Source organism: Lolium perenne, chromosome 3 (assembly GCF_019359855.2).
Source record: "Lolium perenne isolate Kyuss_39 chromosome 3, Kyuss_2.0, whole genome shotgun sequence".
In the NCBI taxonomy this organism is placed as follows: domain Eukaryota; kingdom Viridiplantae; phylum Streptophyta; class Magnoliopsida; order Poales; family Poaceae; genus Lolium; species Lolium perenne.
The window spans coordinates 33,660,545-33,686,572 of NC_067246.2; positions in this window are offsets into that span (position 1 = coordinate 33,660,545).

Genomic DNA, 26,028 nt, shown 5'->3' on the forward strand with positions numbered 1-26,028 from the left:
TCACACGGTGACATGGTGCATGTCACCATGTCACCTCGCTACCGCTAGAAATGGAGCCCCTCTCCGCTGGGCTCCATAAAAGCTTCACTGCTCGTGTCAGACTGTTGAAGACACTGGCAAGTGCATGTCAGGGGGACAGAGAATAAATTTCGTCCACGCGTCGGCGCGTGCTGTCTACCCCAAACCCTAAACTCTGTCTTATGAAGTCAAAGCATGCATGAAGAGAAGTGGTTTTTGGTTTCAAACATGGAAATTTCAAAAACCCTCTCAAGAGCTACATTTTGGAGTGACTAATTTTTCATATTCATGACTTAAACTTGTTTAAATGGGCATAAAAATGGGCATAAAATTCAAAATAAATCAAAATAAATGAAACACCAAGGCACATAGTCTTCTTATGTCATATAGTAAGCATTCAATTAAGTTGATAAACAAGGTCTAGACATACTCAAACCAGAAAAATCATGTATCTACCCCCTAACCCTAAACTCTGTCTTATGAAGTCAAGCATGAAGAGATGTGGTTTTTGGTTTCAAACATGGAAATTTCGAAAACCCTCCCAAGAGCTTCATTTCGGAGTGACTAAGAAGCATACATGCTTACTTTTTTATATTCATGTTTTAAACTTGTTCAAATCTTGGTCAAACCTAGGATTTGACCAAGATTCAAATGGGCATAAAAATTCAATTTTTTTTTTGAAAAACCAAGGTCTTCTTATGTCATATAGTAAGCATTCAATTAAGTTGATAAACAAGGTCTAGACGTATTAAACCTGAAAAATCATGTATCTACCCCCTAACCCTAAACTCTATCTTATGAAGTCAAGCATGCATGGTGAAGAGAAGTGGTTTTTCGCTTCAAACATGGAAATTTTAAAAACCCTCCCAAGAGCTTCATTTTGGGGTGACTAAGAAGGATACATGATTACTTTGTCATATTCATGTCTTAAACTTGTTTAAGTCATGGTCAAACCTAGGATTTGACGAAGATTCAAATGGGCATAAGAATTCAAAAAAAAATCAAAAACCAAGCACATAGTCTGTGTATGTCATATAGTAAGCATTCAAGTTGATAAACAAGGTCTAGACATATTCAAACCAGAAAAATCATGGAAATTTCAAAAACCTCCCATGAGCTTCATTTTGGAGTGGCTAAGAAGGATCGATGCAGGTTACTTTTCATATTATTCATGTTTTAAACTTGTTTAAATCTTGGTCAAACCTAGGATTTGACCAAGATTCAACAAATGGGGATAAAAAAATGAAAACCCAATGCACATAGTCTTCTTATGTCATATAATAAGCATACAATTAAGTTGATAAACAAGGTCTAGACATATTCAAACTAGAAAAATCATGTATGTGGCTACCCCTAACCCTAAACTCTGTCTTATGAAGTCAAGCATGAAGAGATGTGGTTTTTGGTTTCAAACATGGAAATTTCAAAAACCCTTCCAAGAGCTTCATTTTGGAGTGACTGAGAAGCATACATGCATGCTTACCTTTTCATATTCATGTTTTAAACTTGTTCAAATCTTGGTCAAACCTAGGATTTGACCAAGATTCAAATGGGCATAAAAATTCAAATAAAATGAATACCAAGGTCTTCTTATGTCATATAGTATGCGCGCATTCAATTAAGTTGATAAACAAGGTCTAGACATATTAAACCTGAAAAATCATGTATCTACCCCTAACCCTAAACTCTGTCTTATAAAGTCAAGCATGCATGTGAAGATAAGTGGTTTTAGGTTTCAAACATGGAAATTTCAAAAACCCTCTTAATTAAGAGCTTCATTTTGGAGTGACTAAGAAGGATACATGCTTACTTTTACATATTCATGTTTTGAACTTGTTTAAGTCATGGTCAAACCTAGGATTTGACCAAGATTTAAATGGGCATAAAAATTCAAAATTAAACAAAATCAAAAACCAAAGCAAGTCTTTGCATGTCATATAGTAAGCATTCAAGTTGATAAACAAAGTCTAGACATATTCAAACCAGAAAATCATGTATATATCTACCCCTAACCCTAAACTCTATCTTTATGAAGTCAAGCATGCATGAAGAGAAGTGGTTTTTTGTTTCAAACATGGAAATTTCAAAAACCCTCCCAAGAGCTACATTTTGGAGTGACTAAGAAGGATAGATGGTTAATTTTTCATATTCATGATTTAAACTTGTTCAAATCTTGGTCAAACCTATGATTTGACCAAGATTCAAATGGGCATCAAAAATCAAAAAATTCAAAAAAAATGAAAAATCAAGGTCTTCTTATGTCATATAGTAAGCATTCAATTAATTAAGTTGATAAACAAGGTCTAGACATATTCAAACAAGGAAAATCATGTATCTACCCCTAACCCGAAACTCTGTCTTATTAAGTCAATCATGAAGAGAAGTGGTTTTGGGTTTCAAACATGGAAATTTCAAGAACCTCCCAAAAGCTTCATTTTAGAGTGTGACTAAGAAGGATCCAGGCTTACCTTTTCATTTTCATGTTCTAAACTTGTTTAAATCCTGGTCAAACCTAGGATTTCACAAAGATTCAAATATATGGGTATAAAATTCAAAAAAATAGAAAAATAAAAACCAAAGCACATAGCATTCTTATGTCATATAGTAAGCATTCAAGTTGATAAACAAGGTCTAGACATATTCAAACCATAAAAATCATGTATATATCTACCCCTAACCCTAAACTCTGTCTTATGAAGTCAATCATGCATGAAGAGAAGTGGTTTTGGGTTTCCTACATGGAAATTTCAAAAACCTCCCAAAAACTTCATTTTAGAGTGACTAAGAACGATACATGCTTCCCTTTTCATTTTCATGTTTTAAACTTGTTTAAATTATCTTGGTCAAATCTAGGATTTGACAAGATTCAAATGGGCATCAAAATATAAAAAATCAGAAAAATGAAAAACCAAAGCACATAGTTTTCTTATGTCATATAGTAAGCATTAAAGTTGACAAAAAAGGTCTAGACATATTCAAACCAGACAAATCATGTATCTATATACCCCCTAACCCCTAAACTCTGTCTTATGAAGTGTCAAGCATGAAGACACATAGTTTTCTTATGTCATATAGTAAGCATTCAAGTTGTTAAACAAGGTCGATCTAGACATATTCAAACCAGACAAATCATGTATCTATACCCCTAACCCCTAATTAAACTCTGTCTTATGAAGTCAAGCATGAAGAGAAGTGGTTTCGGGTTTCAAACATGGACTAAGAAGGATCATTTTTAAAAACCCCAAAAGCTTCACATTTTAGAGTGCATAAGAAGGATCCAGGCTTACCCTTTCATTTTGATGTTTTAATCTTGTTTAAATCTTGGTCAAACCTAGGATTTGACCAATATTCAAATGAGCATAAAATAAGAAATAAAAAAATAAAAAAACGAAAGCACATAATCTTCTTATGTCATATAGTAAGCATTCAAAAGTTCATGAAGAAGGTCTAGACACATTCAAATCAAACAAGTCATCTACCCCTAACCCTACACAGTGTCTTATAAATGAAGTCAAGCATGAAAAGAAGTGTGGTTTTGGGTTTCAAACATGGAAATTTGAAAAACCTCCCAAAAGCTTCATTTTAATTAGACTGACTGATTAATTAAGAAGGATCCATGATTAATTACCTTTTCATTGTCATGTTTTAAACTTGTTTAAATCTTGGTCAAACCTAGGATATATTTGACCAAGATTCAAATGGGCATAAAAATTCAGAAAAAATCAAAAGAATGAAAAACCAAAGCATGAAAAGAAGTGTCGTTTTGGGTTTCAAACATGGAAATTTCAAGAACACATCCCAAAAGCTTCATTTTAGAGTGACTAAGAAGGATCCATGCTTACCTTTTCATTTCATGTTATAGACTTGTTTAAATCATGGTCAACCCTAGGATTAATTTGACCAAGATTCAAGTGGGCAGAAAATTTAAAAAAATAGAAAACTGAAAAACCAAAGTACATAGTCTTCTTATGCACGTCATATAGTAAGCATATTCAAGTTGATAAACAAGGTTTGGGCATATTCAAACCATACAAATCATGTATCTACCCCCTAACCCTAAACTCTTTCTTATGAAGTTAAGCATGAAGAGAAGTGGTTTTGGGTTTCAAACATGGAAATTTCAAAAACCTCCCAAAAACTTCATATTAGAGTGACTAATTAAGAAGGATAGAGGCTTCCCTTTTCATTTTCATGTTTTAAACTTGTTTAAATCTTTGTCAAACCTAGGATTTGGCCAAGATTCAAATATATGGGCATAAAATTAAAAAAAACAGAAAAATGAAAAACCCAAGCACATAGTCTTATTGTGTCATATAGTTAGCATTAAAGTTGATAAACAAGGTTTAGACATATTCAAACCAGACAGATCATGTATCTACCCCCTAACCCTAAACACGGTCTTATGAAGTCTAGCATGAAGAGAAGTCGTTTTGGGTTTCAAACGTTTAAGCCAAAAGCCCCTTTTCAAATATTTCAAACTTATTCAAGTTTGGTTCAAATTTGAAAGACATACAAGTTATAGCACACATAGTGCATACATTTTCACACATACTGCACTAGATAGATGCTAACCCTATAGTTTGAGGCCATTTGGATGAGGTAGAAAAAATTCTTGGATTACAATCGTGTTGTTCGAACCCCGTAGTTGGATTTTTTTGAACCTTGATCTGTAGTACTGGGCAAAACCCTAGTTTAACCTATTTAATTATAGATTCGTATACCGATTTTTCTACCTTTTTATTATTACTATGCAGCACATGTGTGTTTGCCCGTCTAGCTAGTGAAACTCGGAGGAAGAGGGATCACTCATTCACTCGGAAGGTCAGAAGAAGGGAGAGCATTATGGTGTCTCCCCTTTTTCGGGTGACGATGTTGACTATTGTGCAGGGTTTGTCAGTGAGCAGGGAGGTGCGAGCGAGCGAGTCAAGCGAGGCCGAGAATGAGAGAGATTTGTTTTTTTTTGTGTGTGAGAGGGACAACCGAAGGATCCTGAAGGACCCAGAGACTTCCAATACGCATCCTGATGCGTCTTCTCTTGACAAAGAAGATGGCTGGGAGTTTGCGTACCTATTGCACGTGACTTGTGCTCACTGAAGTGTGGGACCTCACGCGTGGGCACCACACGTAAGTGACAGACCTGTTGGTGTAAAAACTCGGTTGATTATTATAGTGCATTAGAACAAAGTTTCCTATGGATTCAAGCGTAGGAAATCCAAGTTAACTCATTTAATTACATGACATTATTTTTTCCATGAAGCAAAGTTAACACATCTATCAATTGGTACATTTTGGAGTGACTAAGAAGGATCCAGGCTTACTTATTCGTTTTCACGTGTTAAACTTGTCTAAATCTTGGTCAAACCTAGGATTTGACCAACAAGATTCAAATGGTGTTGTCGTCAGAAACCCACCGGCGGGCAGCGACGGGCAACACCGTAGAGCCGGGAACAACCTAGAGCTGCGGCTGGCTGAGGTCCCTCCGAGCGACGGCCCGCAAAGCCTTCTGGTCACACGTCCGATGCTGATGCAAGGGCGTGCCACCTGACCTATACCTGGTCAGGAAGGTGATGGAGATGCCTCGCTTAGTTTCCTGCATGGCATACACGTAAACATTAAATACGAGCCTCGATCGGCTCTCAGGTTGTCCTGTGAATCGGCTCAAGGAGCCGATCCACCCATGATTCGTACGGGGTGCACGAATATATGGTGGTCCTGCTTGATCAAGATAAAGCTAATGAGATCTACGACGATTTAGGGTTTTCACCGCATAATCGGATCATCCTACTCCAGGTTGGGCCTCGCGGCCACGCACGGTGATCGTAAGCCGATCCTAAACAAGGCCTAAAAACCAACACGAAGTTGATCCCCGGAACATCCTGTTTAGGACTAGCGAACGACACCCTACGTGCCGCTGGATCCTCCCCCCCTTTGTAAGGCCTAACTATTGCAGATATTAAACTAATCCTTGTAGAACAAGGAGCAACCGTAACGGATCAGATCTACTAAATAATGATCAAGCGGGGTGCCGCCCCCACACCTAAGATAGGTGTGAGGGCGGCTAGACATGCAAGGGTTGCACTACGATAGCATGTTACGCGAAGAACTATGCTAACCCTAACACATCTATGATAACTACGTTGCTCGCCATCAACAAGGCTTCAGTACGAGCAACGCATGAACAACGTGGAGCTTGTGCTGCCTAGATCGCAAGATGCGATCTAGGCAGCATGTCGCTTACCGATAGAAACCCTCGAGACGAAGGAGTTGGCGATGCGCCGAGATTGATTTGTTTGGTTGAACGTTGGTTGTTGTTTATTCCATAAACCCTAGATACATATTTATAGTCCAGCGGACTTTCTAATTTAGGCGTGCACCTAACCGTGCACGGGTAAAACTCTAACTTCTAACTTAAGATACGATCTAATATATTACAGATACAAGGGCAAACTAGCCCAAACTTGGTACACAAGGCCGATTCACGTATTTCTTCCATGTACATATCTTCAAGTCCATCCTGATCGCGGCCCACCTCTGACTCGGTCAAATTCTGGTGATAACACATGCCCCCCTGGTTTTGGAATTGGTAATTCCAAAATCACTCTGCTTTTCTTTCGTCGGGTCATGTCGTGGCAGAATCGTTGCAGTATCCGTCATCATGATGCCTTGCCTTCTCAACTTCTCCGCGTGACCTGGCAGTTTTTTTTTTAGGCACCACTTCCTCGGAAACTGCTGTGGCATTGAATTTCCACTATATCCCCTTTATTTAACCGCTCCGCACAGTTTATTTCCGCATCTTCTTCGCATTAGCACTCCAAAAGCCCTCCTGTGCCACCATGTCTTCTTCCTCCTCTGCTCCATCGGATCTTTCCAGCCAGTCCTCCCCTTCCCGTGAGCCGACGCCGGAGCCGACCCAGGAGGAAGTCCACGCGGCGAACACCCGCCGCGCCATTGAAGCTGGGGAGGAGTCCAGCCACGACTTCTCCGTCTGGTCTGAGGACGATAAGTCCTTGACCGACGGGGAAAGCGACCTCCGCTTCCTCGCCAACGGGGAAACGGAGGAGGAGGAGGAGAGCGATGACGATCGCTTCTCCTGCGACTTCACCTCTTCCGAGGAGGAGGAGGAGCCGGAAGAGGAGGAGGATGACACCTCCTCTGACGAGCCGCCGGCCAAGCGGTTCTGCCCCTGGCCGGGCAACCTCAGCGACTTCGACAGCGACGATGACGCTGATGAAGAGGACGAGGACAATGAGGGCCCGGTCGGCGGCCATTGGAGCGACGACGAGCCCGCCGGAAGCAGCGCCGACAGCGGCGACGACGGCGACGACGAGGGCAGTGACGGCCCGTAGATAGGACCTCTAGTATAGGGCCAGTAGTAGTAGATGGGGCAATGTATCCCCTAGTACTTCCTTTTGAGAGCAATCAGCTCTTTATGTAAGAAATCTCGCCTATCAATGAAGAACTTTCCCCAATTTGATTTTGCCGATTTCCTTAGAGCTCAATTTAGCCGATTCCCTCTCATACTGACCTTGCCGATTTGTCCCCTTTTTGCCAATGCGTAATGAGCCGATAGCAACACATCGGTCCTTTAAAATTCACCCTTCCGTCCTTCAACTGATGATTTTAAAATCTGGTGGATAATGTAGAATCTTCAGGGAAGCCTTTGAATTCTTCCAACCAAACCTAATGGTCTTCTTTAATACTCATCATTTGTGAAGAAGGTGGCGACGAAAGACCAGCCGATGGTACCCCAATCGGCTCCTAAACAGAGTATCCACCAGGCCTGCTGCCCCCCGAGCCTTACTCGGGGCGAGAATGTCAGAGAGGACGCACCAAAACCGATCACCTTTCCTCCTTAGAAAGCCGACCACCCCTTCTGTCAACACGGCTGAACTAGCACCAAAGATTAGAAATCCTCGACAAAAAGATTCAGGAACCCGGATCGGCTCGAAGCAGCTGAAGAAATTTCCATTGTTTTACTCCTGCGAAGAAGCAGAAGGCACCACAGTTGGCCTGGATTTGGTGGAGATTCGGTGAACCTCGCATAACTCCACTAGAGTCGATGGCTGCGCATCGGCTGCTTCTCAATTCTAAAGTCGATGCCCTTGCATCGGCTGTCAGTAAATTTTTTTTTTACTGGCCGATTTTCTCCTATCGGCCCCAATATTTCGCTGCACACATGTCCTCCTGCACCTGTTCCCATGTTCATCGTGTTTAGGTGCCCCCCGAGCCGAATCTGTCAGGGAATGGCAGATATCGGCTCTGTAATTCATACGTCGGCTCCGGTAGGAACAAGGACGAACACAAGCAGAACATGTGGTGAGGATAATTTTGGCCGATTGCTGGGATCAGCCTCCATGATGATTGAAGCATTGACTGAAGGTTCTGTAATGTTCCTTCATAATTTATGGGGCCGATCACAAGGATCAGCTTCGCCTCGTTTGCTCATTGGTTTAATCTTGCTACTCGGTCAGGCTGGTGGAAACCAGCCCAACCTCTGACTTGATGCGCCTGCTGTCGTCCACCTTGAGTGCATCGTAGAATCGTGGTGCACTAAGCTCCGTCGGAAGGACGAGCACCATGTTCGTACCAGCTGATGTTTCATCATCGGCTTTCCTTTGCTTGGGGCGCCACTCCATTTTCCGTGGACGACCCTCTTCGTCCAGGGTTCGCTGAACTTTCACAGCCAGATCAGGTCGTGCCTTTCTTAGCGTATGCAAGTATAACCTTTCGGCTTCCTCCAGGCCGCGCAATCGCTGAACCCTGCGCTTTTGGGAACGGCTGAGTCCATCAGGGCACCACCTTGGACGGTGGTACCTGTTTTCTTCTTCTTGTCCCTCGTCTTCTGAATCCTCGAGATCTGCCCACCGAGGGGACTCAGCGCGTTTGCTTTGTGGCGGGAGAGGCCCTAAGCGCCTGAACACAGACACGTTGGCTGCCTCCTTCTTCTTCTGGTTGCATTCTGGGCAATTGCCGATTGTGGGCAATCGGCTCATTCCTGAATCCCAGCAGTGTCTGAAGAAGGGGCAGTCCCAGTGCCTGGCGGTGTCATCTTGCTCCCTTGATTGTCCTATGGCACGGCGCTCGTGCTCCTCCTCATCGCGATCGTGCCGACGATGTCTTCTGGCTTCTCTAGCCAGACGATCTCCTTCATCATCATCGGTGGATCGCCGGTGTTGGTCATACTGACTCACATACTTGTTGAGGAGGTGATCAGAGAGGGGTCGCTGATATCTCATGTTCTTCACTTCTCCCTCCGTGACGTAGCGCTTGCCATCATGACGGAGCCGATCGCGTGGAGCGGCCTCCTCTGTGTCCTTGCTACGAGAGCAGCTGCCCTCGTCTCCATCTTTGCCAGAGTGGTTCCCAGGTCCTACCATGTTGATGCTGAACGAGGATCCTGGCTGGCAACCTTCAGGGTAAGTACACTCCACCATGTTAACGGCGGGAAAGGGCTGGGTGTCGACCTTCATGGCGTACTGGTTGAAAATTAGACGCCCTTTTTCTATCGCCGCTTGGATGTGCTGACGCCATACCCTGCAGTCGTTGGTGGCATGGGAGAGCGAGTTGTGCCATTTGCAGTATGGCTTTCCGTTCAGCTCTTGCACCGTGGGGAATTTGAGACCTTCAGGAATCGTCAACTGTTTCTCCTTGAGCAGGAGGTCGAAGATTTGCTCAGTCTTGGTCACGTCAAAATCAAATCCCCTGGGTGGGCCTGGTGGCTTTACCCATTTGCAGGACACGGGGGTTCCTCCCCGAGTCCATTCAGCCACTGCTACCTCTTGGTCTCCCGCAGGAACTTCGTCTTCCTCTGCATCGACCAGGACTACTGCACGCTTGAACTTGTCTTGGTACAGGTCCGGGTGGCGCTGTTCATATGCCGATAGTTTCTGAACCATGTGCGCCAGCGAGGGATAATCTGCTTGGGAGGCCATGTCCTTGAGCTGTGTTGCAAGGCCTGCTACTGCCAACTCGACTGCTTCTTTTTCAGTTATACGAACCGAATAACATCGGTTCCTAAGATTCCTGAAGCGCTGGATGTATTCTGTCACAGTTTCTCCGCGCTTCTGACGTAGTTGTGCTAGATCGGCAATGCCAGACTCGGAAGCCTACGAGATGGTACTGCATATGGAACTGCTCTTCCAACTGCTTCCAAGTCCGGATGGAGTCTGGTGGCAAAGAGGTGTACCATCCGAAAGCCGATCCCGTGAGGGACTGTGAGAAGAGCCTCACGCGTAGTTGGTCCGACACTGAGGCCGGTCCCAGTTGTGCCAAATATCGGCCTACGTGCTCGATGGAGCTGGAACCATCTGATCTACTGAATTTGGAGAAATCAGGGAGCCGATATTTAGGTGGTAGCGGGATCATCTCGTAGTCATCGGGGTACGGCTTGGAATAGCCGATTGCCCTCCTTTTCGGCACCATGCCGAACTGATCTCTCAGTATGGTACTGATCTGATCCGCTGTGCTGGCTGCAGGAGTTGAACTCTGAAGATTCACCGGGGTGGCGTACTTTGCCAGCCATGTTTGCTTTTCCAGCTCTGAGCCAACTGCAGGAGCTGAGCTCTGGAGGTTCGTCGGGGTGGCGTACTTAGTTAGCCACGTCTGCTTCTCAAGATCTGTCGCTGACGTCCCTCCTGTTTTCCCAGAAGTCCCTGATGTTGTGGCCTGGTTTGTGAGTGCCCAGTTACCACAATCTGGCACATACGTGCACGTGTACCCGTGAGGGATCTCCTTAGGCGCCTCAGGCAAGAACTGGTAGTCACTAGGGTCACCACCGATCTTGTAGACGACGAATGCCGGTGAAGCCGGCACTTCTGGTGCTGCCAACGCAAATGGCAGCGGTGGACGGGACTGGAGTGGCAACTCTCCTTGATGCGTCCCGAGAGCTGGTCCTGACGGCGAGTACTGGTGCCTCATGATCTCCTGGATCACGCGAAGAGCGACACGCTCCAACGTGTTGACCAGGTTCTCAGAGTGGCGGTGTAGCGAGTGAGCCACCAGGTAGTTGATCTCCTGCCGCAGGGACCTGGTGCGTTCTTCCCACGGAGCAGAGAGGTCTATCCCATCTAGTGCACCATTAGGCGAGAACCCCTTCCACCTGATGCCATGTGAACGGGTTCTGTGGAAAGAGCCGATGAGGTCGGCCTCGAGGATGACTTTGATCTCGTCATACTTCTTCTTGAGCTCATCGGTCAGATCCTCGTACGTGACTGGCGTGCCGTCCGCCATCTCAGATGTAGATGGCGATGTGGTTGATGTAGAAGCTTGTCCCACCGGGCGTGCCAGAATGTGTTGTCGTCAGAAACCCACCGGCGGGCAGCGACGGGCAACACCGTAGAGCCGAGAACAACCTAGAGCTGCGGCTGGCTGAGGTCCCTCCGAGCGACGGCCCGCAAAGCCTTCTGGTCACACGTCCGATGCTGATGCAAGGGCGTGCCACCTGACCTATACCTGGTCAGGAAGGTGATGGAGATGCCTCGCTTAGTTTCCTGCATGGCATACACGTAAACATTAAATACGAGCCTCGATCGGCTCTCAGGTTGTCCTGTGAATCGGCTCAAGGAGCCGATCCACCCATGATTCGTACGGGGTGCACGAATATATGGTGGTCCTGCTTGATCAAGATAAAGCTAATGAGATCTACGACGATTTAGGGTTTTCACCGCATAATCGGATCATCCTACTCCAGGTTGGGCCTCGCGGCCACGCACGGTGATCGTAAGCCGATCCTAAACAAGGCCTAAAAACCAACACGAAGTTGATCCCCGGAACATCCTGTTTAGGACTAGCGAACGACACCCTACGTGCCGCTGGATCCTCCCCCCCTTTGTAAGGCCTAACTATTGCAGATATTAAACTAATCCTTGTAGAACAAGGAGCAACCGTAACGGATCAGATCTACTAAATAATGATCAAGCGGGGTGCCGCCCCCACACCTAAGATAGGTGTGAGGGCGGCTAGACATGCAAGGGTTGCACTACGATAGCATGTTACGCGAAGAACTATGCTAACCCTAACACATCTATGATAACTACGTTGCTCGCCATCAACAAGGCTTCAGTACGAGCAACGCATGAACAACGTGGAGCTTGTGCTGCCTAGATCGCAAGATGCGATCTAGGTAGCATGTCGCTTACCGATAGAAACCCTCGAGACGAAGGAGTTGGCGATGCGCCGAGATTGATTTGTTTGGTTGAACGTTGGTTGTTGTTTATTCCATAAACCCTAGATACATATTTATAGTCCAGCGGACTTTCTAATTTAGGCGTGCACCTAACCGTGCACGGGTAAAACTCTAACTTCTAACTTAAGATACGATCTAATATATTACAGATACAAGGGCAAACTAGCCCAAACTTGGTACACAAGGCCGATTCACGTATTTCTTCCATGTACATATCTTCAAGTCCATCCTGATCGCGGCCCACCTCTGACTCGGTCAAATTCTGGTGATAACAAATGGGCAGAAAAATAAAATAAAAATAAAAAATGAAAAACTAAATCACATAGTCTTCTTATGTCATATAGTAAGCATTAAAGTTGATAAACAAGGTCTAGACATATTCAAACCAGACAAATCATGTATCTACCCCCTAACCCGGCCTTAAACTCTGTCTTATGAAGTCAAGCATGAAGAGAAGTGGTTTTGGGTTTCAAACATGGAAATTTCAAAAACCTCCCAAAAACTTCATTTTAGAGTGACTAAGAAGGATACATGCTTCCCTTTTCATTTTCATGTTTTAAACTTGTTTAAATTATTATCAAACCTAGGATTTGACCAAGATACAAATGGGTGGGCACAAAATTCAAAAAAATTAGAAAAAATGAAAAACCAAATCACATAGTCTTCTTATGTCATATCGTAAGCATTCAAGTTGATAAACAAGGTCTAGATATATCCAAACCAGACAAATCATGTATCTACCCCCTAACCCTAAACTTTGTCTTATGAAGTCAAGCATGAAGAGAAGTGGTTTTCGGTTTGAAACATGGAAATTTCAAAAACCTCCCAAAAGCTTCATTTTAGAGTGACTAAGAAGGATCCATGCTTACCTTTTCATTTTCATATTTTAAACTTGTTTAAATCTTAATTTGTCAAACCTAGGATCTGACAATTAAAGAGATTCAAATCGGCATTAAATTCAAAAAAAACTCAGAAAAAGGAAAAACAAAAGCATATAGTCTTCTTATGTCATATAGTAAGCATTCAAGTTGATAAACAAGGTTTGGACATATTCAAACCAGACAAATAATGTATGTCTACCCCCTAACCCTAAACTTGGTCGATCTTATGAAGTCTAGCATGCATGAAGAGAAGTCGTTTTGGGTTTCAAACATGGAAATTTCAAGAACATCTCAAAAGCTTCTTATGTCATATAGTACTAAGCATAAAGTTGAGAAACAAGGTCTAGACATATTCAACCTATGCAAATCATGTATCTACCCCCAAATTAACCCCTAAACTTTGTCTTATGTAGTCAAGCATGAAGAGAGGTGATTTTGGGTTTCAAACATGGAAATTTCAAAAACCTCCCAAAAGCTTCATTTTAGAGTGACTAATTAATAAGAAGGATGATACAGGCTTCCCTTCTCATTTTCATGTTTTAAACTTGTTTAAATCTTGGTCAAACCTAGGATTTGACCAAGATTCTTCAGAAAAAATCAAAAGAATGAAAAACCAAAGCACATAGCATTCTTATGCCATATAGTAAGTGATACGTCTCCGACGTATCGATAATTTCTTATGTTCCATGCCACATTATTGATGATATCTACATGTTATATGCACACTTTATGTCATATTCGTGCATTTTCTGGAACTAACCTATTAACAAGATGCCGAAGTGCGATTCTTGTTTCTGCTGTTTTTGGTTTCAGAAATCCTAGTAAAGAAATATTCTCGGAATCGGACGAAATCAACGCCCAGGTTCCTATTTTGCCCGGAAGCATCCAGAACACACGAGAACCGCCAGAGAGGGGGCACAGGGCCACCAAACCCTAGGCCGGCGCGGCCAAGGGGGGGGCCGCGCCCCCCCATAGTGTGGGCCCTCCAGAAGTCCACCGACCTTGCCCTTCCGCCTATTTAAAGCCTCCGTCGCGAAAACCCTGATACGTTCGACGAAACCCACAGAAACCTTCCAGAGCCGCCGCCATCGCGAAGCCAAGATCTGGGGGACAGGAGTCTCTGTTCTGGCACGCCGCCGGGACGGGGAAGTGCCCCCGGAAGGCTTCTCCACCGACACCGCTGCCATCTCCACCGCCATCTTCATCACCGCTGCTGCTCCCATGAGGAGGGAGCAGTTCTCCATCGAGGCTCGGGGCTGTACCGGTAGCTATGTGGTTCATCTCTCTCCTATGTACTTCAATACAATAATCTCATGAGCTGCCTTTCATGATTGAGATTCATATGATGATGCTTGTAATCTAGATGTCGTTATGCTAGTCAAGTGAATTTTACTTATGTGATCTCCGGAGACTCCTTGTCCCACGTGTGTAAAGGTGACAGTGTGTGCACCGTGTGGGTCTCTTAGGCTATATTTCACAGAATACTTATTCACTGTTATGAATGGCATAGTGAAGTGCTTATTTATATCTCTTTATGATTGCAATGTGTTTTGTATCACAATTTATCTATGTGCTACTCTAGTGATGTTATTAAAGTAGTTTTATTCCTCCTGCACGGTGTAATGGTGACAGTGTGTGCATCCGTGTTAGTACTTGGCGTAGGCTATGATTATGATCTCTTGTAGATTATGAAGTTAACTATTGCTATGATGGTATTGATGTGATCTATTCCTCCTACATAGTGTGAAGGTGACAGTGTGCATACTATGTTAGTACTTGGTTTAGTCGAATTGATCTTTCATGCACTCTAAGGTTATTTAAATATGAACATTGAATTGTGGAGCTTGTTAACTCCGGCATTGAGGGTTTGTGTAATCCTACGCAATGTGTTCATCATCCAACAAGAGTGTAGAGTATGCATTTATCTATTCTGTTATGTGATCAATGTTGAGAGTGTCCACTAGTGAAAGTCTGATCCGTAGGCCTTGTTCCTAAATAATGCTATCGCTGCTTGATTACTGTTTTACTGCGTTACTACTGCTGCGTTACTACTGCTTGTTTACTGTCCTGGGCAAAGCACTTTTCTGGTGCCGTTGCCACTGCTCATATATATTCATACCACCTGTATTTCACTATCTCTTCGCCGAACTAGTGCACCTATTAGGTGTGTTGGGGACACAAGAGACTTCTTGCTTTGTGGTTGCAGGGTTGCATGAGAGGGATATCTTTGACCTCTTCCTCCCTGAGTTCGATAAACCTTGGGTGATCCACTTAAGGGAAACTTGCTGATGTTCTACAAACCTCTGCTCTTGGAGGCCCAACACTGTCTACAGGAAAAGGAGGAGGCGTAGACATCAAGCTATTTTTTGGCGCCGTTGCCGGGGAGGAAAGGTAAAAGGTACTCACACTCCGGATCTCGGCTACTAAGCTATTTTCGCCGTTGTAAGTACTCGAAGCTATTTCCTTTAGATCCTGCAATTGCATCTTTTTGTTTCTTGTTTACACTAGTTTGGCATAATGGACAAGAATGAGCTTCTTATTCTATTTCCTGATTTAAAACATGGATTGTTTGATGCGAAAATTAAAAAACCTATGAAATCTTATTTGCATGCTGGTAGTAATATTAGTATGAACGCTTTGAACACCATTGTTGATAATAATATAGAAAGTTCTAAGCTTGGGGAAGCTGGTTTTCATGATCTTTTTAGTCCCCCAAGCATTGAGGAGAAAATTTTCTTTAATGATACTTTGCCTCCCATATATGATGATTATAATGATAGTAGTATTTTGTTACCGCCTGTTATGGAGGATAAATTTGATTACAATATGCCTCCTATATTTGATGATGAGAATAATAATGATAGCTACTTTGTTGAATATGCTCCCACTACAACTAATAAAATTGACTATGCTTATGTTGGGAGTAGTAATAATTTTATGCATGAGACTCATGATAAGAATGCTTTATGTGATAGTTATATTGTTGAGTTTGCTCATGATGCTACTGAAATTTATTATGAGAGAGGAAAATATGGTTGTAGAAATTTTCATGTTACTAAAACACCTCTCTATGTGCTGAAATTTTTGAAGCTACACTTGTTTTATCTTCTTATGCTTGTTACTTTGCTCTTCATGAACTTGTTTATTTACAAGATTCCTTTTCATAGGAAGCATGTTAGACTTAAATGTGTTTTGTATTTTCCTCTTGATGCTCTCTTTTGCTTCAAATACTATTTCTTGCGAGTGCATCATTAAAACTGCTGAGCCCATCTTAATGGCTATAAAGAAAGAACTTCTTGGGAGATAACCCATGTGTTATTTTGCTACAGTACTTTGTTTTATATTTGTGTCTTGGAAGTTGTTTACTACTGTAGCAACCTCTCCTTATCTTAGTTTTGTGTTTTGTTGTGCCAAGTGAAGCCTCTAATCGAAGGTTGATACTAGATTTGGATTTCTGCGCAGAAACAGATTTCTATCTGTCACGAATCTGGGCTGTTTTCTCTGTAGGTAACTCAGAAAAATATTCCAATTTACGTGCGTGTTCCTCAGATATGTATGCAACTTTCATTAGTTTTGAGTTTTCTGATCTGAGCAACGGAAGTATTTATTAAAAATTCGTCTTTACGGACTGTTCTGTTTTAACAGATTCTGCCTTTTATTTCGCATTGCTTCTTTCGCTGTGTTGGGTGGATTTCTTTGTTCCATTACCTTCCAGTAGCTTTGAGCAATGTCCAGAAGTGTTAAGAATGATTGTGTCACCTCTGAACATGTGAGTTTTTGATTATGTACTAACCCCTCTAATGAAGTTTATGAGAAGTTTGGTGTGAAGGAAGTTTTCAAGGGTCAAGAGAGGAGGATGATATACTATGATCAAGAAGAGTGAAAGCTCTAAGCTTGGGGATGCCCCGGTGGTTCACCCCTGCATATTTCAAGAAGACTCAAGCATCTAAGCTTGGGGATGCCCAAGGCATCCCCTTCTTCATCGACAACATTATCAGGTTCCTCCCCTGAAACTATATTTTTATTCCATCACATCTTATGTGCTTTACTTGGAGCGTCTGTATGTTTCTTGTTTTTGTTCTTGTTTGAATAAATGCTTGTGTGGGAGAGAGACACGCTCCGCTGGTTCGTATGAACACATGTGTTCTTAGCTTTTAATTTTCATGGCGAAGGTTGAAACTGCTTCGTTAATTTGTTGTATGGTTGGAATTGGAAAATGATACATGTAGTAATTTGCTAAAATGTCTTGGATAATGTGACACTTGGCAATTGTTGTGCTCATGTTTAAGCTCTTGCATCATATACTTTGCACCCATTAATGAAGAAATACATAGAGCATGCTAAAATTTGGTTTGCATATTTGGTCTCTCTAAGGTCTAGATAATTTCTAGTATTGAGTTTGAACAACAAGGAAGACGGTGTAGAGTCTTATAATGTTTTCAATGTGTCTTTTATGTGAGTTTTGCTGCACCGGTTCATCCTTGTGTTTGTTTCAAATAACCTTGCTAGCCTAAGCCTTGTATCGAGAAGGATTACTTCTCATGCATCCAAAATACTTGAGCCAACCACTATGCCATTTGTGTCCACCATATCTACCTACTACATGGTATTTCTCCGCCATTCCAAAGTAAATTGCTTGAGTGCTACCTTTAAAATTCCATCATTCACCTTTGCAATATATAGCTCATGGGACAAATAGCTTAAAAACTATTGTGGTATTGAATATGTACTTATGCACTTTATCTCTTATTAAGTTGCTCGTTGTGCGATAACCATGTTCCTGGGGACGCCATCAACTACTCTTTGTTGAATATCATGTGAGTTGCTATGCATGTTCGTCTTGTCTGAAGTAAGGGAGATCTACCACCTTATGGTTAAGCATGCATATTGTTAGAGAAGAACATTGGGCCGCTAACTAAAGCCATGATTCATGGTGGAAGTTTCAGTTTTGGACATATATCCTCAATCTCATATGAGAATAATAATTGTTGTTACATGCTTATGCATAAAAGAGGAGTCCATTATCTGTTGTCTATGTTGTCCCGGTATGGATGTCTAAGTTGAGAATAATCAATAGCGAGAAATCCAATGCGAGCTTTCTCCTTAGACCTTTGTACAGGCGGCATAGAGGTACCCCTTTGTGACACTTGGTTAAAACATGTGCATTGCGATGATCCGGTAGTCCAAGCTAATTAGGACAAGGTGCGGGCACTATTAGTATACTATGCATGAGGCTTGCAACTTGTAAGATATAATTTACATGATACATATGCTTTATTACTACCGTTGACAAAATTGTTTCATGTTTTCAAAATCAAAGCTCTAGCACAAATATAGCAATCGATGCTTTCCTCTATGGAGGACCATTCTTTTACTTTTATGTTGAGTCAGTTCACCTATTTCTCTCCACCTCAAGAAGCAAACACTTGTGTGAACTGTGCATTGATTCCTACATACTTGCATATTGCACTTATTATATTACTCTATGTTGACAATATCCATGAGATATACATGTTACAAGTTGAAAGCAACCGCTGAAACTTAATCTTCCTTTGTGTTGCTTCAATGCTTTTACTTTGAATTATTGCTTTATGAGTTAACTCTTATGCAAGACTTATTGATGCTTGTCTTGAAGTACTATTCATGAAAAGTCTTTGCTATATGATTCACTTCTTTACTCATGTCATATACATTGTTTTGATCGCTGCATTCACTACATATGCTTTACAAATAGTATGATCAAGGTTATGATGGCATGTCACTCCAGAAATTATCTTTGTATCGTTTTACCTGCTCGGGACGAGCAGGAACTAAGCTTGGGGATGCTGATATGTCTCCGACGTATCGATAATTTCTTATGTTCCATGCCACATTATTGATGATATCTACATGTTATATGCACACTTTATGTCATATTCGTGCATTTTCTGGAACTAACCTATTAACAAGATGCCGAAGTGCCGATTCTTTGTTTGCTGTTTTTGGTTTCAGAAATCCTAGTAATGAAATATTCTTGGAATCGGACGAAATCAACGCCCAGGTACCTATTTTGCCCGGAAGCATCCAGAACACACGAGAACCGCCAGAGAGGGGGCACAGGGCCACCAAACCCTAGGCCGGCGCGGCCAAGGGGGGGGCCGCGCCCCCCTATAGTGTGGGCCCTCCAGAAGTCCACCGACCTTTCCCTTCCGCCTATTTAAAGCCTCCGTCGTGAAAACCCTGATACGTTCGACGAAACCCACAGAAACCTTCCAGAGCCGCCGCCATCGCGAAGCCAAGATCTGGGGGACAGGAGTCTCTGTTCCGGCACGCCGCCGGGATGGGGAAGTGCCCCCGGAAGGCTTCTCCACCGACACCGCTGCCATCTCCACCGCCATCTTCATCACCGCTGCTGCTCCCATGAGGAGGGAGTAGTTCTCCATCGAGGCTCGGGTCTGTACCGGTAGCTATGTGGTTCATCTCTCTCCTATGTACTTCAATACAATAATCTCATGAGCTTCCTTTCATGATTGAGATTCATATGATGATGCTTGTAATCTAGATGTCGTTATGCTAGTCAAGTGAATTTTACTTATGTGATCTCCGGAGACTCCTTGTCCCACGTGTGTAAAGGTGACAGTGTGTGCACCGTGTGGGTCTCTTAGGCTATATTTCACAGAATACTTATTCACTGTTATGAATGGCATAGTGAAGTGCTTATTTATATCTCTTTATGATTGCAATGTGTTTTGTATCACAATTTATCTATGTGCTACTCTAGTGATGTTATTAAAGTAGTTTTATTCCTCCTGCACGGTGTAATGGTGACAGTGTGTGCATCCGTGTTAGTACTTGGCGTAGGCTATGATTATGATCTCTTGTAGATTATGAAGTTAACTATTGCTATGATGGTATTGATGTGATCTATTCCTCCTATATAGTGTGAAGGTGACAGTGTGCATACTATGTTAGTACTTGGTTTAGTCGAATTGATCTTTCATGCACTCTAAGGTTATTTAAATATGAACATTGAATTGTGGAGCTTGTTAACTCCGGCATTGAGGGTTCGTGTAATCCTACGCAATGTGTTCATCATCCAACAAGAGTGTAGAGTATGCATTTATCTATACTGTTATGTGATCAATGTTGAGAGTGTCCACTAGTGAAAGTCTGATCCCTAGGCCTTGTTCCTAAATATTGCTATCGCTGCTTGTTTACTGTTTTACTGCGTTACTACTGCTGCGTTACTACTGCTTGTTTACTGTCCTGGGCAAAGCACTTTTCTGGTACCGTTGCCACTACTCATATATATTCATACCACCTGTATTTCACTATCTCTTCGCCGAACTAGTGCACCTATTAGGTGTGTTGGGGACACAAGAGACTTCTTGCTTTGTGGTTGCAGGGTTGCATGAGAGGGATATCTTTGACCTCTTCCTCCCTGAGTTCGATAAACCTTGGGTGATCCACTTAAGGGAAACTTGCTGCTGTTCTACAAACCTCTGCTCTTGGAGGCCCAACACTGTCTACAGGAAAAGGAGGAGGCGTAGACATCAGTAAGCTAGCATTCAAGATGATAAACAAGGTCTAGACATATTCAAACCAGAAAAATCATGTATATATCTACCCCTAACCCTAAACTCTGTCTTATGAAGTCAAGCATGAAAGAGAAGTGGCGGTTTTGGGTTTGAAACATGGAAATTTCAAAAAAAAAGCTTCATTTTAGGGAGACTAAGAAGGATCCATGCTTACCATTTTATTTTCATGCTTTAAACTTGTTTAAATCTTGTTCAAACCTAGGATTTGACCAAGATTCAAATGGGTAGAAAATTAAAAAAGTGAAAAAAATGAAAAACCAAAGTACATAGTCTTCTTATGTCATATAGTAAGCATTCAAGTTGTTAAACAAGGTCGATCTAGACATATTCAAACCAGACAAATCATGTATCTATACCCCTAACCCCTAATTAAACTCTGTCTTATGAAGTCAAGCATGAAGAGAAGTGGTTTCGGGTTTCAAACATGGACTAAGAAGGATCATTTTTAAAAACCCCAAAAGCTTCACATTTTAGAGTGCATAAGAAGGATCCAGGCTTACCCTTTCATTTTGATGTTTTAATCTTGTTTAAATCTTGGTCAAACCTAGGATTTAACCAATATTAAAATGAGCGTAAAATAAGAAATAAAAAAATAAAAAAATGAAAGCACATACTCTTCTTATGTCATATAGTAAGCATTCAAAAGTTCATGAAGAAGGTCTAGACACATTCAAATCAAACAAGTCATCTACCCCTAACCCTACACTGTGTCTTATAAATGAAGTCAAGCATGAAAAGAAGTGTGGTTTTGGGTTTCAAACATGGAAATTTGAAAAACCTCCCAAAAGATTCATTTTAATTAGACTGACTGATTAATTAAGAAGGATCCATGATTAATTACCTTTTCATTGTCATGTTTTAAACTTGTTTAAATCTTGGTCAAACCTAGGATATATTTGACCAAGATTCAAATGGGCATAAAAATTCAGAAAAAAATCAAAAGAATGAAAAACCAAAGCATGAAAAGAAGTGTCGTTTTGGGTTTCAAACATGGAAATTTCAAGAACACATCCCAAAAGCTTCATTTTATAGTGACTAAGAAGGATCCATGCTTACCTTTTCATTTCATGTTATAGACTTGTTTAAATCATGGTCAACCCTAGGATTAATTTGACCAAGATTCAAGTGGGCAGAAAATTTAAAAAAATAGAAAACTGAAAAACCAAAGTACATAGTCTTCTTATGTACGTCATATAGTAAGCATATTCAAGTTGATAAACAAGGTTTGGGCATATTCAAACCATACAAATCATGTATCTACCCCCTAACCCTAAACTCTTTCTTATGAAGTTAAGCATGAAGAGAAGTGGTTTTGGGTTTCAAACATGGAAATTTCAAAAACCTCCCAAAAACTTCATATTAGAGTGACTAATTAAGAAGGATAGAGGCTTCCCTTTTCATTTTCATGTTTTAAACTTGTTTAAATCTTTGTCAAACCTAGGATTTGGCCAAGATTCAAATATATGTGCATAAAATTAAAAAAAACAGAAAAATGAAAAACCCAAGCACATAGTCTTATTGTGTCATATAGTTAGCATTAAAGTTGATAAACAAGGTTTAGACATATTCAAACCAGACAGATCATGTATCTACCCCCTAACCCTAAACTCGGTCTTATGAAGTCTAGCATGAAGAGAGTCGTTTTGGGTTTCAAACGTTTAAGCCAAAAGCCCCTTTTCAAATATTTCAAACTTATTCAAGTTTGGTTCAAATTTGAAAGACATACAAGTTATAGCACACATAGTGCATACATTTTCACACATACTGCACTAGATAGATGCTAACCCTATAGTTTGAGGCCATTTGGATGAGGTAGAAAAATTCTTGGATTAGAATCGTGTTGTTCGAACCCCGTAGTTGGATTTTTTTGAACCTTGATCTGTAGTACTGGGCAAAACCCTAGTTTAACCTATTTAATTATAGATTCGTATATCGATTTTTCTACCTTTTTATTATTACTATGCAGCACATGTGTGTTTGCCCGTCTAGCTAGTGAAACTCGGAGGAAGAGGGATCACTCATTCACTCGGAAGGTCAGAAGAAGGGAGAGCATTATGGTGTCTCCCCTTTTTCGGGTGACGATGTTGACTATTGTGCAGGGTTTGTCAGTGAGCAGGGAGGTGCGAGCGAGCGAGTCGAGCGAGGCCGAGAATGAGAGAGATTTTTTTTTTTGTGTGTGAGAGGGACAACCGAAGGATCCTGAAGGACCCAGAGACTTCCAATACGCATCCTGATGCGTCTTCTCTTGACAAAGAAGATGGCTGGGAGTTTGCGTACCTATTGCACGTGACTTGTGCTCACTGAAGTGTGGGACCTCACGCGTGGGCACCACATGTAAGTGACAGACCTGTTGGTGTAAAAATTCGGTTGATTATTATAGTGCATTAGAACAAAGTTTCCTATGGATTCAAGCGTAGGAAATCCAAGTTAACTCATTTAATTACATGACATTATTTTTTCCATGAAGCAAAGTTAACACATCTATCAATTGGTACATTTTGGAGTGACTAAGAAGGATCCAGGCTTACTTATTCGTTTTCACGTGTTAAACTTGTCTAAATCTTGGTCAAACCTAGGATTTGACCAACAAGATTCAAATGGGCAGAAAAATAAAATAAAAACAAAAAAAATGAAAAACTAAATCACATAGTCTTCTTATGTCATATAGTAAGCATTAAAGTTGATAAACAAGGTCTAGATGTATCCAAACCAGACAAATCATGTATCTACCCCCCTAACCCGGCCTAAACTCTGTCTTATGAAGTCAAGCATGAAGAGAAGTGGTTTTCGGTTTGAAACATGGAAATTTCAAAAACCTCCCAAAAGCTTCATTTTAGAGTGACTAAGAAGGATCCATGCTTACCTTTTCATTTTCATATTTTAAACTTGTTTAAATCTTAATTTGTCAAACCTAGGATCTGACAAAGAGATTCAAATCGGCATTAAATTCAAAAAAAAAACTCAGAAAAAGGAAAAACAAAAGCATATAGTCTTCTTATGTCATATAGTAAGCATTCAAGTTGATAAACAAGGTTTGGACATATTCAAACCAGACAAATAATGTATCTCTACCCCCTAACCCTAAACTTGGTCGATCTTATGAAGTCTAGCATGAAGAGAAGTCGTTTTGGGTTTCAAACATGGAAATTTCAAGAACATCTCAAAAGCTTCTTATGTCATATAGTACTAAGCATTAAAGTTGAGAAACAAGGTCTAGACATATTCAACCTATGCAAATCATGTATCTACCCCCTAACCCCTAAACTTTGTCTTATGTAGTCAAGCATGAAGAGAGGTGGTTTTGGGTTTCAAACATGGAAGTTTCAAAAACCTCCCAAAAGCTTCATTTTAGAGTGACTAATTAATAAGAAGGATGATACAGGCTTCCCTTCTCATTTTCATGTTTTAAACTTGTTTAAATCTTGGTCAAACCTAGGATTTGACCAAGATTCTTCAGAAAAAATCAAAAGAATGAAAAACCAAAGCACATAGCATTCTTATGCCATATAGTAAGCTAGCATTCAAGATGATAAACAAGGTCTAGACATATTCAAACCAGAAAAATCATGTATATATCTACCCCTAACCCTAAACTCTGTCTTATGAAGTCAAGCATGAAAGAGAAGTGGCGGTTTTGGGTTTGAAACATGGAAATTTCAAAAAACCTCAAAAGCTTCATTTTAGGGAGAATAAGAAGGATCCATGCTTACCATTTTATTTTCATGTTTTAAACTTGTTTAAATCTTGTTCAAACCTAGGATTTGACCAAGATTCAAATGGGCAGAAAATTAAAAAAATGAAAAAAATGACACCAAAGTACATAGTCTTATTATGTCATATAATAAGCATTCAAGTTGTTAAACATGGTCGATCTAGACATATTCAAACCAGAAAAATCATGTATCTATACCCCTAACCCCTAATTAAACTCTATCTTATGAAGTCAAGCATGAAGAGAAGTGGTTTCGGGTTTCAAACATGGACTAAGAAGGATCATTTTAAAAAACCCCAAAAGCTTCATTTTAGAGTGCATAAGAAGGATCCAGGCTTACCCTTTCATTTTCATGTTTTAATCTTGTTTAAATCTTGGTCAAACCTAGGATTTGACCAATATTCAAATGAGCATAAAATAAAAAATAAAAAAATAAAAAACGAAAGCACATAATCTTCTTATGTCATATAGTAAGCATTCAAAAGTTGATAAACAAGGTTTGGACATATTCAAACCAGACAAATAATGTATCTACCCCCTAACCCTAAACTCGGTCGATCTTATGAAGTCTAGCATGAAGAGAAGTCGTTTTGGGTTTCAAACATGGAAATTTCAAGAACATCCCAAAAGCTTCTTATGTCATATAGTAAGCATTAAAGTTGAGAAACAAGGTCTAGACATATTCAAACTATGCAAATCATGTATCTACCCCGTAACCCCTAAACTTTGTCTTATGTAGTCAAGCATGAAGAGAGGTGGTTTTGGGTTTCAAACATGGAAATTTCAAAAACCTCCCAAAAGCTTCATTTTAGAGTGATAAGAAGGATGATACAGGCTTCTCTTCCCATTTTCATGTTTTAAACTTGTTTAAATCTTGGTCAAACCTAGGATTTGACCAAGATTCTTCAGAAAAAATCAAAATAATGAAAAACTAAAGCACATAGCATTCTTATGTCATATAGTAAGCATTCAAGATGATAAACAAGGTCTAGACATATTCAAACCAGAAAAATCATGTATATATCTACCCCTAACCCTAAACTCTGTCTTATGAAGTCAAGCATGAAAGAGAAGTGGCGGTTTTGGGTTTGAAACATGGAAATTTCAAAAAACCCCAAAAGCTTCATTTTAGGGAGAATAAGAAGGATCCATGCTTACCATTTTATTTTCATGTTTTAAACTTGTTTAAATCTTGTTCAAACCTAGGATTTGACCAAGATTCAAATGGGCAGAAAATTACAAAAAATCAAAAAATGAAAAACCAAAGTTCATAGTCTTCTTATGTCATATAGTAAGCATTCAAGTTGTTAACCAAGGTCTAGACATATTCAAACCAGTCAAATCATGTATCTATACCCCTAACTCTAATTAAACTCTGTCTTATGAAGTCAAGCATGAAGAGAAGTGGTTTCGGGTTTCAAACATGGACTAAGAAGGATCATTTTAAAAAAAACCCAAAAGCTTCATTTTAGAGTGCATAAGAAGGATCCAGGCTTACCCTTTCATTTTGATGTTTTAATCTTGTTTAAATCTTGGTCAAACCTAGGATTTGACCAATATTCAAATGAGCATAAAATAAAAAATAAATGAATCAATGAGATATGACCTCATGTTTATTTTCTATAGGATTATTTCCTATAGGATATGTTCCCATGA